Consider the following 11,514-nt stretch of genomic DNA (forward strand, 5'->3'; position numbering starts at 1 on the left):
GTTTAGAAATATGTGGCCGACATTACCTATCACTTACAAGTTGGTCACAACTGCAGATGCGGAGATAGCGGGCGTCAAAGTGAGTGACACTCCAGCGGCTGATCCGGTTTCAGGACTTTTTTCTAAATTTTTTGTTCATGACAGAACGCAATGTTTGTCTTAAAATGTTTGCCATTTTGGTGTAGGTTTTGTTTTAAAACAAATCTTAGTCAGAAGAATTGCACCTTTACGTGCGGAAAGCCCCAAACTTGGGAAAAAACTACAGCCGCCAGAAACCGCGCGTCATTCGCGCCACATTTGGTTCTTTTTTTTTTATCGCAAGTGCGCATGCTAAAGGAAAGCGGATTCCACTTTTGGGCTATTTCCTGGCTTCCGCAAAACTCATATAAATCTGACCGCAAAAGAAAAATTGGCGTGTACACGGACATTCGATATCTCGTGGATCTCGACCTCTGCCGCCCGGTTCTCAGCATAGAAAAAATATAAAAATAATAAAAAGCTCATTGGAGCTTCATATTCTGACACACGGCGGCCTTTTTTGCCACTGAGGAATGTCTTGCCAAAATGACACTTGAGCCTATAGGTGAAGTCGTCTTTCAAGGGATCGGTGTAGGAATGCTATCTGTAAGCTCCATTTTCCGCATTGTGTTGCACAGTGAGACATGGCCATTAACGCAGCTGGCATGATTACAGGAAATGACTTTACCTCTTGTGATATCGACAGCATTCCGAAACAAACAATACGAAAATTATCCGCTAGGACGAATCTATCATTACGCCGAGTTTCATTGACTTGTCAAAGTTCGCGGCGAAATTGTAAGCTTAACGTAATTACGGCCTGATGTCAATACATGGCCATTTACGGCGGGAGTATTGTTGCATAAAACGGCTCTAACAATTGTTATACCTGAACTATCCAAAATCAAGCAATGGCAACTAGCCCCTAAGTAACATTACGAACCGCAGCTTCTCTGGTTATCCTTCTTGACAGAGTGAAGGGCACTGTATCTCTAAAGAAGATATGCTTGCTTGTAATACCCAAGTGCGAAAGAGTACCAGCATTTTTCAATTCTTAATATATACGTTTAATTGCTTTCATTGGAAATTTCCCAAGATCTCAGAGATTAGTACATTTAAAAATAACTATACACATTTGGAAAGTAATAATTAAAAACCCATCAGTGAGTCAGCCTCTTTCAGTTTATGCATTACAATACTAGCAGATCTCTATAAACTCATTTATGTGAAAGAATCTGGCATGGCCTTTTGCAGCCCGGAGACGAAAATCGCACAGGGAATTATTACGGGCTGAAGGACACTAGGAAAGCATTTCGAGGTAACGAATCGTAAGTTAGCCCTGCCGCTAAAATGTGAATGTCGGCGGCATAAGCCATGTAAATTTCTATTCATAATTTACGAGGGAACACTTTCTGCCTGACTACACCCTGTTAAGGAAAACCTACATTAGCTGGTTTAGCCATGGAAAGAAGCTTCATGGGAGCAACGCGTAGGGATAAGAAACAAGTTGATTAATTAAGGAACAAAGTGGCCTAAAGCACGTCCCGTACACGACAGGCCTCATGAAGAGGAGGGTAGCCAACAGAGGTGCCAGCCGAGTGAGAGGAAGTCTACCGTCGGGCTGAGTGAGACCTACAGGGTATGAAAGAAAGCACGGAAAATTGGAAGCCTGCGTTGGAGCTGCGTTAGCCCGGCAGTGGATATCATATCACCGTACGTGGTGGTGTATCCTGTTAGAAATACCAAGGTCAATTAAGCCGTGTAATGCAATTAACCCGCAGGTGCGAGGCTACTATGGCCGCCATCGTGGATGACTGCGCCGTGCGGTGCCCAGCTCAATGCCGTGGACGAGTCCTGCTTGGCAGAGCGCCTCGTCGTTCGAAGAAGTGGACTCATGTGTGGGAGGCATCAGCCCTGTGGGCCTAGCTTCATCCCAGCTATTAGAGGAGTGGATCTGCTGGCAGATGAACAATCAAACGTGGTAGATCAACGGTACATTTTGTTAGTGCATTTACTGTATTGCGTAATAATGATGCCAACATCCGATCATCGAACTGCTTGTGTGCTGTGTGTCTGTAGTCCGGAGCATATATACGTTGCGCTTGAGGGGCGTTCACTGAGGGGCGTCCTCAAGGGGAGAGAGAGGGCCGGCACTTACGGCTCCACGTGGCTCCCCCTGCCGGGTCTTACTTAGCACGAGCAACTGCGTAGCAGCGGGCCTCCGAGATTACCCCGCGAGCAAAACTCGCGCTGGGTGATCGCGGAGGCCATGGTAGCAGCTGCGTGAAACATTTAGCCGGAATCTACATTACCCCGTCTCATTACCACACCCACTGCCGCACACAAGGAATGTCCCCCAAGCGCTCCTTTACAGCTGCACCTCTGCGCTTCTACTTTCAAAAGGCCTGGCGTTGCGCATCCCGCGAACCACCCAATTCCTCACAAACGAATTTAGCGCATTGTTCCTAGATACGGCGATTTTTTTTTCGTGCAATGCCGTTTACAAGTGCCGACCTCTGGAGGCGTAGTAAATGCGAAGTCGGGTTTGAAAACTAGGGAGCCTATTTTCTGTACCCGTTGTCGATTGTAGGACTCAGTCATGATATCTTCTAGCATGGAGGAAAAAAAAGTTTAGGAGGGAGCATCACGTGACAATCGTGAAGCCTAGTCATAAAAAATAAAAAGGAAAGACTGATGGGAGATGTTCTATTCACGTGACAGGCAAGCGGTAGTTCTTTGCGCCTCATGTGGCCCTTCGCCGACGCTGTGTGCGTGCGTCTCATGGAGGAAGAATTTTTCTTCCTCCATGGTGCGTCTATCCGTTTGGTTGCCGGGCCGTCCGCGTATTCGAGTTTCGGCGACGAGTCGTTGCGCGCAGCTCTGCTTGCAACCCGAAACGCGCAGCGGCCTGATCGTGCGGGCAAAGTGGTCGGACAGGAGAGGCAGAAAACAGCTTTGTTTTCTGTGCTTTCAGACCCGTCGAAGTTCACGCCGCAGTCGGAGAGTTGTGTGCCGCCGCCGCGTGCAGAAGTGGAGATGATCTTTTCAACTTTGCCGCTCAGGCAAAGTTGAAAAGATCAACCATTTCAACCCTTTCTTTAACCATTTATTGCCAAGGCGCAGTCAAACCACAATTCAGCAAGGTCCATCCCAGACGTAATCTAGCATTCGTTTTTTTTTTTTTTTTTTTAAGTGCGAATGCACTTCTTAAGCGAGCCTGAATCGTCCGCCGCCGTAGTCCGCATAGCTGCGGGTGCGCGCGCTCCTCGTCTTCCTCCTCGTCTTCCCTAGCAACGGGGGGAGATGGGCGCGCGCTACTCTCCTCCTCCTCTCTCCGCTCAGTGACTGCGGGTGTTGGGCGCCTCCTCTGAACTTCGGGCGGGAGAGCTCTCGCTCGCGTAGCGGGCGCTCCGCATTCCGACGCGTGAGGGCGATCGTGTAGCCCTCGCCGTAACGGCGGGCGCTACTCTCCTCCTCCTCTCTCCGCTGAGTGACTGCGGGTGTTGGGCGCCTCCTCTCCACTCCAAGATCACAATATCCACCGTAATCGCGCAATCAACAACCGTGCATTCGCACTTACACACTCTTCCCCTCGGGGAAGTGCGAGGGAATTTTTTTTTTCATAAACTACACAGTAATACTGACAGACTCCCAAGCTGCATGCCGCAATTTCTTGATCGGACGAATATCCCTACCAGCATTGGCTATACTAAAACAAATTAAGCGACTCCCTGAACTACAGATTGTCTGGTCACCTGGCCACGAAACCCTCAAAGGAAATGAGTCGGCACACGCCGCCGCCCGCGCGCATACACACCGGGCCGTTTCCCGAGAGGGTGACAAACTTCAAGATGGCGAGATCCTCAAGCCCACGCCCCTGAGAAAATATGCCGATATACTCGCCCACTACCGGCGCGGGCGCCAACAATACCCAGCACCCCACCCACACCTATCTAGAACCGAAGGTACAATACTCCGGCGACTACAAACAAACTCTTACCCCCACAATACCCTACTCCATGCAATGTACCCCACCCTCTACCCCGCATCTTGCAAATACTGCCCCCATCCTGGCACCCTATACCATCTGGTATGGGGGTGTCAACAAACCCCGTCCCTTATTCCCAATCCCTAACCTACTTACGAGCAGTGGGTGGCACAACTGACCAGCTCCGACCTCTCCTCCCAGCGTAGCCTGGTAGAGAGGGCCCGGGTGGCCAGTGCAGGCCAGGGTATCCCGGACTAGAGGAAACCCCCCACCAGGCGGGTGCCCAGACAGCATCACCTAAGGCTCGCATAAATAAAGTTTATTCCTCCTCCTCATATACGTATCGCACCGATCGAGCGGTCCTCGGCGGACAAACAGCCGCCGTACTGCTTGCGACGCGAGGTGGTCACACCCAACATAAGGGTTCTGAACCCTTTGTTTTCCAGTGCACTGAAGTAGATAAAAACGTACCACCACGCCGGAGCACCGAAAAGGCGAACGTATGCAAAAGCGCGCGCGAGCGAAACCAAAGCTAGTCTCACCACCTCCCCGCCGACACGACACTCGTTACGCGCGATAACTCAGCAGAATGCCAAACGCAAACGTCACAGCACACCTGGCAAACACCGCGCAGCTGTAGGCCGCGCCCTGCTTGTGAATGTTTATGGCGGCGCGTTCGAGCGATCCAACGTCAGAAGTGAAATTCGGCTTGCAGCTCGTGTGGGTGCTTCTTAAGAATGCGATCGAAGTCTCGTCTTGCTTTGAACAGCGACAGCGGCCGTACTTCCACGATACGAAGCTTGGAGCGCAACGCTGGCGAACAATCTTGTACGGCGACTTCGGCGACGGCGCTCGCCTCCATCTCCACCGGCTGCCACCGGCAGCCAGCCGGAGCCACTAAATGTTACCGCAGTCCTGAGCGTGATAGATTTTCCATAATGCATTGCGCGGGAGGAGCCCGAGGAGAGGAGAAAGCGGCTTCAGAGGAGGTTGGCTTGCCGAAGCTGGGCCGCCTGACGTCATGCTCCCTCCTAACATTTTTCTTCCTCCATGTCTTCTAGTATGCTGACTTTTGGCTACGGCACGTTGAGCAGTCGGCAGAGCAGCGATGGCACACATTTCGATGCAAGCCCGAATAGGGGCTGGATTATTCGACAAAAATAAAAACTACATCGCCCTTCCGCTCTGCGACGGAGGAGGATCAGCGAAGCTGTGGGGTGTAATCTTAGATGCGTGATGGGCGTAACCTCTTGGCGAATGATAGTCATTTCATTTGTTTCCGGATAGTTGCGTTGAAACAAGTTACGGCCGTTTTCTGCAACCATACTCCCTCCGCAGATGGGCATGCCCTGAGGGCGGACAAATTCTGTAATATTTACAACTTTACTCCGAACTAATTATGACAAGTCGAGGAAACTCGGTGTTGTGGTATAGTCGGCTTAGTGGCATATAATTTGTATCTGGCTTTCTTCTATAACAAAAGGATTAAAGAGCCGTTTTCTGTAGCCACTTAGCCACTCTCCCTCCGTAGATTGCTAGTCTTCAGTGCGCAACATGCAAGTTGGAAAAGCCAGCTTACACAGACCACATCCCCTCTAAGTCAGCTTCACCTTTACACACAAATATATTGCTGGAAGGTATTTCTTATATAACCAGTATGGAAGGTATAACCAGTATAAGCCGTCCTGTATCAACATTTGAAGTCTCTAGGACCCTTTTTTAACGTTTTTTTTTTCCATGCACTGAAGCTGTAGTGTTTTACGATGCCGAAGATATAAAAGGGCGCCGCAATGCGGCGCTATGCTCGCGTGCTATTCTGTGGGCGGAGATAATCTGGTGGATCCCAGCCCCAGAAAGCTTCACTGTAAAAGTTCTCAAACCCACGAATCACGCAGCAAAACACCGTCCACACGAATTGCCAGCACCACGCCGCAAACCACTTTTCGCGCCGGGAAACGCGCTGCCCGCGCGGCGAAGTGCAACCTCAAATATGGCGTCGTCGCTGCCGCGCAGGTAGCGCCGCCGCGCGGTCCAAAGCCCCTCTGAATACACCCCATTCACTGAACCAGCCACATGATCGCTTTGCCGCAACCCTTGTTACACTGGGCTTGCACTTTTTTGTTCTGCACTTTTTCATTATTGCCATAGCAGCCAAGAACCAGCACCTCGGAAAAAGCATTTCGGGAAGGAGGCTCGAGGGTAGATCCCATGCAGCTGCCCCCAAACAATTCCCGTAAATTCCTGTCCCCGTGGAGGATGCCATTCCACCATGCAGCGAAGCTGTCCCCCTACCGGCTAGCAGGGACGGATGCAGGCAGGGCCCTTCTGCTAAGACTGGGCATAAACATCCCTGATCGCCCTCTTGAAACCACAGTAGAGATCCCTCGCGAACTACGCCGAAACATCAGAGTGGCCCCTTTGCCCAGAAACATGCACCCGCAGTTCCACCAGGGTCGGAGAGAGGTGCGAGTTAGAGCCCTGGAGAAGAACTACGGCTCAAACGATATGGTTCATTATACGGACGCCGCAGATTATGCAAGGCCAGGAGCCATGGTAGCGACTGTGACGAAGGATAGCCACGCCACGAGCCTCACTCTCAACAAAGTCTCGACGCTACAGGCCGAAGAGGTAGCTATTGCGCTGGTAATAACGCAGACCCCAGCGGAAGTGATAATCACAGATTCACAGCCAGCGTGTAGGAGCTACCTCCAAGGCCGCATCTCGTGCATCGCCATGAAGATCCTCGGCCAGAACCCTCCGAAGAAAAGGGTGTCGATTGTTTGGACACCAGGGGCGGCATTCTCGTAACTGTCCCTTTTGAAAACGTCCCTTTTGCGTCCCTTTCATCGTGACGTACTTCCGGTTAAGCAGTGGACGTGGGCAGCATGAAGAAAAGTTGGCAGTAGGTTTGCCGCGCTCGGGTTACGTCACTTCCGGTTGTTTGCTTTTAGCCAATCAGGGATCGCCAAAAGGGACACTTTTGAAAGGGACGCAAAAGGGACAAAACTCGAGAATACCGCCCCAGCTCACGCTTCCCTCTGCGGAAATGTCTTTGCTCATGAGGCTGCTCGAGGTCTAACCAGCCGAGCGCCGCGAGAAAGTTGGCTAGAGACAGGGATCCCCGTCACTTCATACCAGGAGGTGACCCAATTTTACAGGCTCACCAGGCTTATGCTACCCGCTGGCCACCCTTCCCTCAGCAAGGCAGAGGAGCGCTCCTGGCGTCTCCTCCAAACTAACACGTTCCCCCACCCGACCAAACTCCACCTATTCTGACAAACAATATACTACTCACAGTGCCAATTCTGCAACGCGCCCTGCACCCTGTATCACATGGTGTGGGAGGGCCAGCTTAACCCCTCACTTTCCCCGATATCTAATCCTTCGATTGAGCAGTGGGAGGAAGTGCTGGCCAGCTCTAGCCTCGAAGAGCAGCTTCGGCTGATCCACCGGGGTGAGGTGGCTGGACGCTCCAACGGGTCCTGAACTGAGGAAACCGCCCGCTTGACTCCTCTGACTAAATAAAGTCTATTCTCTCTCTCTCTCCCGCTGGCATAATCGGAACCGCTCTAGGAAGAGGAAGAGAACACACACAAGCCCAAGGTAACTACACTATTTTTATGCACCAACGGGGGGGGGTCTTCCACGTGTTTAGGGTCCCACAATTCCACTTGAAGGAAAAACAAGAAATCACAAGGGACATGCGCCTAGCTGTGCCTGGCAGAAGAAAAGGCCGGGCAGGGCCGGGTAACTTGCTCAAACCTTTACAACTGAGAACTCCTTCGCGTATGAAAGGCAGTCGTGAAATCCTTCGCTCTCGAGAGGGGCCTCGTAAAAGTAGTTTAGCCGGGGTCTACCACCCCTATTTGTGCATTCAGGAACTGACTATTCCTCTCCAGGATCTTCAAATGAGCATCACCTCGTGACCACCTCTCCCCTCCCCTTTCCCCCTTCTCCCCTTTCCGGCCCCTGGGCCCTCCTTGTGTTAATAAAAGACATTCACTCACACACTTCCACCCACATCAGTCAACCAAGTAACTTGCTGGCGAGAAAAAAAAAGAGGGACAAGAAAGAAAAACCCGGTGCAGAACACCGTTACGAAATGAATGCACACACGAGCACGCTTTCAGGCTTGGCTGAACATGCGGGGAAATTCTGACACCTGAAAACATCCAACAGGAAGCGTGTGCTCTAGTAAAATTTGATGCAAGAAACTCGTCCATCCCCATTCATGGTAGTGGAAAACGTCTGCAAAGAAAACCTTGGAACTGCTAGGACATCGCACGCCTCAGAGCAGGATTGTGCTGCAATGCAGGTGCACCACCCAGCCAATCCTGTCAGCCGAACGGCAGCTACCCAGAGGGGGGCAGCAGGACGGTGAAGAAAACGGTGAAAAGGAGGGAACTGTCCCTGGCACACACAATGACTAGCACATTCACAAGAAAAGAACAATGACAAAAATGTCGAAGCACACGGCTGCTGCCAAAAGGAGGATGCGCAAAGGCTGCAGCAGAGGGGAGAGAAAAAAGGAAGCACCAATCGGGGGCACACACTGTGGAAGGCCTCCTCCACACCAGGGCAAAAAAGAAAGGTCCGTCCTCGACTGACAGCAGTTCTGGGGGCGGACAGGGTCACAAGTACGAGGTGTTTCCGTCGCGGTCCTCGTTAGTGAGCTGCTCGATGACCTCCTGTAGGGGCACCAGCTCGCGGTGGTCAAAGAGGTGAAACTCCTGAACGAAGGAGATGAAGTACTTGAAGCTGGTGTTGAGGTGCGCCTCCTCGCCCAGCCGCACCACCTCCGAGAAGTGCCGGTCGTAGATGTGCGCGTACACCCGGAACAATTGCCTCAGGACTGCCTTGGCGGTGGACGAGGAGTACTCCGGGAAGGGCGCCTCTGCACGGGACAGCGTGAGGAGCAGAAAAAGAGCGGGCACAACAAGCAGGAGCATAACTCACCGATCTTGGAGGGGCAGAGCGACTCGTCGTCCAGCTGGTCCTGCACCCAGGTCATGAGGTAGGCGACGTACTTGGGAGCCGAGACGGGTTTCTCGACCGTCTGTCCGTCAGCCCAGTGGTACTCGTGCTCGGGGCCCGCCGACATGACGGCGCAGCTGCTCTCGGTGCAGAACTCGCTCACCGTGCCGTACAGTGTGTTGATCTAATTGAAGACGTCCACCGTGTGGACGGCCCCCCACTCGTTGAGGTCCTTGCCCTCGGGCAGCATGACGCCCAACCACAAATTGCCCGAGCCCAGCATGGACGCCGCCTGCTTTATCAGGTCGTATACTGGTGCGTGCCCTCGGGGATGATTTTCTTCGGCTTGGACGTCTCGGAGGAACGGCCCCCGCTGCAAAGGGGCATCGACAACCAGGCTTTAGCCGCCCCCACGCACCACTGAAAGAACGCTTCACTGCAATGGCTATCCAGAACGCTCGGCTACACACGCAATAGTATCTGTGACTCCCGTCTTCGCAGAACGTTTCCAGGCCCACCTATCCCGAGCCACGACCGCCTAAAGTGGCCGCTTGTCCGCGGGGAAAGCCGCTACAGCGATCCAGTCGGGACAACCGTTCGCTTGTAGCTGAAATGACCGGCAAACAGATCCAAGCGCTGCTCCACTAATTCTCGTTGGGCTGCCGCCACAGCTCAGTTTGTCACTGGTGTCTACATGCAGATAGCTCCGCACGGAAGACCGCGTCACGCACAAAACGTACGTTGGACAGCTGCTCCGGTATTAAATCGGGGGTCTGTTCTATACAATAGATAGACCCGCAATTTTAGTTTAACTTCTTTCCTTTCGGCGACTCGCGTAAAATATTACGCCACCAGTGCAACTGCTGCTACACGGGTCCTGAATGGCGTAGGATCACGTTAACGCTGCACCAGATCGTGAGGAAGCGATTTTGATCTGAAATAAGGTACGTGCACCGATGTTGTCACACTTAGCTGGCAGCGGTAACTCGTAGCGTTTCGTTCGGGGCGCAGCCTCTACTGCCGCTCGAGCGACGCCTTTGGCAGCACCTTACAAATCTGGACGATACAACGCGAAGCGCGGAACAGTGCGGGGATTCTTTGCGGCGGATTTCGCGCTCAGCCGCAGCTGACCTAAGCCTATAGCAGTCCAGGTGTAATCACCGCTGTGGAAATACCTTGCAAGAGGCATCGACACGGTGCATTCCCCAGACAACAAAGGCGAATAAAGGTGCGTGCCCAGCCTTCTGAAGTGCGCCCGAGTGCCGCCAAACTTGCAAAAGGAAGCTCATCTCGCCGACGCGCGTGTACTTGTGGCAACGAGTAGATTGTGGTGCTTCTATCTTTCTATACAGGGTATCAAAATATACAGGGTATCAAGGGTATCCAGAAGTGACCATGTTACGCACGACACCGCGACTAACGGCACAACACGGCCAACAGCTTTCCGGCAGTTCCAGTGACTAAGTATTGGCAGTATCGGGAGCGGCAGAGAGGCGCTAACCCGTTTTCCGTCCAGAGGTGGCCATAAAACATTGACCCGTTACTGCTGACCATAGAAAGTACACCTAATAAACAATAAATAATTTTAGCAGTTTTTAAAAATAATCAACATTTGCTACGTAGACCATTTTTCTTGTTGTCGGTAATTAAGTTTGGTTCCGTTGTTCCGCATATGAACCTTTTTGACGCGAACCCTCCTACGCGGCTCTTGCTGCTGCTTCTTGCGATTGGTGACGGCTGGAGATTGAGAATCGCTGGTGAGCAACGAAAGATAACTATAAATGGTGACACTCAAAACTTACCGCGATTCCTTCCACCAGAGTACCTATTCTAGTTCACTGTTCGTAGTTCACTGTTTCCATAACCCGTAAAGCTTGCTGAGCTTCATCGCAGTACTTTATTCGGCTGCAATTCGAGTGTCTGAAATTTGGGCACAAAGCGTGTTTGCAGTGTTTCGGGAACACATTTCCCCTTCCGGGCCCTATTTTGAGCACGCGAACACAGCCTGACGAGGAAGAACACGTTTCAGTTACGGTGCAAGACAGTGCGTACATTGACCGCAAGACATGACCGATCCCAGACGTGCGGGCGCACGCAAACCGAGAAGCTCCCGCTTCCGTTCTAATAGAGTCCTTCAAAGCATTGAAGGACTCTGGTTTTACGCATGCGATTTTTTGATTGATTGTGGGGTTTAACGCGCCGACGCAACGCAGGCGATCAGGCACGCCGTAGTGGAGGGCTCCGGTTTAATTTTGACCACCTGGGGATCTTTATCGTGCGCCGAAATCTCGTACGCACGGGCGTTTTAAGTGCGAATGCACTTCTTAAGCGAGCCTGAAGCGTCCGCCGCCGTCCGCATAGCAACAGCTGCGGGTGTAGCCCGAAAGAACCCATTCCCGTTTGACCCCTTCCCGTTTGAACCCATTCCCGAAACGCCCTTCCCGCTTGACCCGTCCCGTGTGCGCTCTTTCACGAAACGCCCTTCCCGTTACAACCCGCTCCCAAAGCGCCCTTCTCATTTGAACCCGCATTGT

The 11,514-nt window shown here is 52.2% G+C and overlaps 1 pseudogene; it reads right to left on the bottom strand.

Moving 5' to 3' along the window:
• Positions 1-8,637: 8,637 nt before the first annotated feature.
• LOC144157100 (MOB kinase activator 1B-like) lies at positions 8,638-10,269 on the bottom strand (annotated as a pseudogene).
• Positions 10,270-11,514: the final 1,245 nt, after the last annotated feature.

This window comes from Haemaphysalis longicornis, unplaced genomic scaffold, assembly GCF_048455015.1.
Source record: "Haemaphysalis longicornis isolate Haplotype H1 unplaced genomic scaffold, Haemaphysalis longicornis Haplotype H1 scaffold_1, whole genome shotgun sequence".
Lineage (NCBI taxonomy): Eukaryota > Metazoa > Arthropoda > Arachnida > Ixodida > Ixodidae > Haemaphysalis > Haemaphysalis longicornis.